The sequence below is a fragment of the Rhagoletis zephyria genome, unplaced genomic scaffold (assembly GCF_001687245.7).
Source record: "Rhagoletis zephyria isolate East Lansing unplaced genomic scaffold, Rhagoletis_zephyria_1.1 Rzeph_scaffold_01175, whole genome shotgun sequence".
NCBI lineage: Eukaryota > Metazoa > Arthropoda > Insecta > Diptera > Tephritidae > Rhagoletis > Rhagoletis zephyria.
The window spans coordinates 66,080-67,683 of NW_016158259.1; the positions used below are offsets into that span (position 1 = coordinate 66,080).

The following is a 1,604-nucleotide window of genomic DNA, read 5'->3' on the forward strand; positions in this document are numbered from 1 at the left end:
TATGCCAGTTACGGTACATAAAGTGCTCTGTCATGGCAAGGTTGTAATTGATCATTGCATACTTCCTATCGGCCAATTATCTGAAGAAGCCCAAGAATCGAGAAATAAGGACAATAAACGCTACAGATTGCAGTTCACGCGAAAAAATTCTCGAACCCAAACAAACAACGACTTATTAAAAAGACTTCTAATTTCGTCTGATCCATACATTTCTATCTTAAGGAAATCTCCCAAGACCAAGCATGGAGCCATTACTCCAGATATATTAAAATTGCTTAAAAACCCATTATTAAATATTGAATTTGATGAGAGTTAAGTCAATTTGCAAAAATTCTGTCTAATAAAAAACTAATTTAATAGTGTATTTTGGTTTTTCATTCATTTCCAATGTGTGGTTCCTATGGGAAGTGGGCGTGGCGGTGGGCGGATTTATACAATTTTTTGCCTGAACGTACTTTTCGTCACGAAAATGATATGTGCAAAAATTCATAATTTTATATCTATTAGTTTTCAAGTTATGATTTTTGTCGTCCTAATTTCGAATTTCGTACACTGTGCGCCGTCGGATTTGTTTATTTGCGTCACCCGAAATTGGCTTGCGTGCGTTTGCATTTGATTTCATTGAGCGAAACGTCAAATCAAAATGTCACGCAGAACAAAAATTGGAAATTGAGTTTGCTTCATACGCACGCCGTTCAATTTCGGTTGGTCCCATACAAGTTGTATGTGCATGAGAAATTTTTGACAGTAAATTGGCGGCGTGCGTGAATATTAGGTTAGCCTGTTACTCCACCAAAGTAGGTACTCTACTTTCTCTCATCGCATACGAGAGATATTTGCTGCTGCCAAAACGGAGTAGCAAATCTACTCTCTGTATACTTGTTGTACTGTAAGTACTTGCGTATTAAATTTAAATTCTGGTTGTTAGCCTACTAGTTGATATCGTTTGCGGCGCTGGTCAGTAAAATTGAAAGAGTAAAAATAGAATATGGAAATTGACGATGTAAGGAAATGTTTACGGCCTTATTTATAAAAAATAACGTAGATTTAGACAGTTGTTTAATGTGACATTTTCATAAAACTTTTGTATTCAAGCAGCTTTTTAAATCTATGTATGTACTTANTAAAAAATAACGTAGATTTAGACAATTGTTTAATGTGACATTTTGATAAAACTTTTGTACTCAAGCAGCTTTTTAAATCTATGTATGTACTTATATTTTTATGAAAGTATTATTTCTCGTCTCTAATTTTCTATAAAACTATTTGNGTGGCAAATTTGAAAAGTGCCGACTTTCACATTCGATAGTTGGACATGGTAGCGACGAGATGTACGAGCATTTTTTTCTTAAGAGCTGCATACTGATTTAAGAAATTTTTTATAGAAGCAAATTTATTTTCCATTTATTTTGCGTAATCCTTACTAATATTATAAATCCGAAAGTGAGTTTGTTTGTTTGCTTCGCTTTCACGCCTTAACTACTCAACCGATCATCATGAAATTTTGTCTACTGCTGTCATTTAGCCCAACTTAAAATATAGGATAAGTTTAATGTCGATTAGACAAGGGGGCGTGGCACCTCCCATACAAACGGATTTTTTCA

General features: G+C 34.3%; 1 protein-coding gene across 3 annotated transcripts in view; it reads left to right on the forward strand.

Moving 5' to 3' along the window:
* The window catches only part of Gli (carboxyl ester lipase-like protein Gli), a 105,906-nt gene that overhangs the window by 24,394 nt on the left and 79,908 nt on the right, over positions 1–1,604 (forward strand). The window lies entirely within an intron of this gene.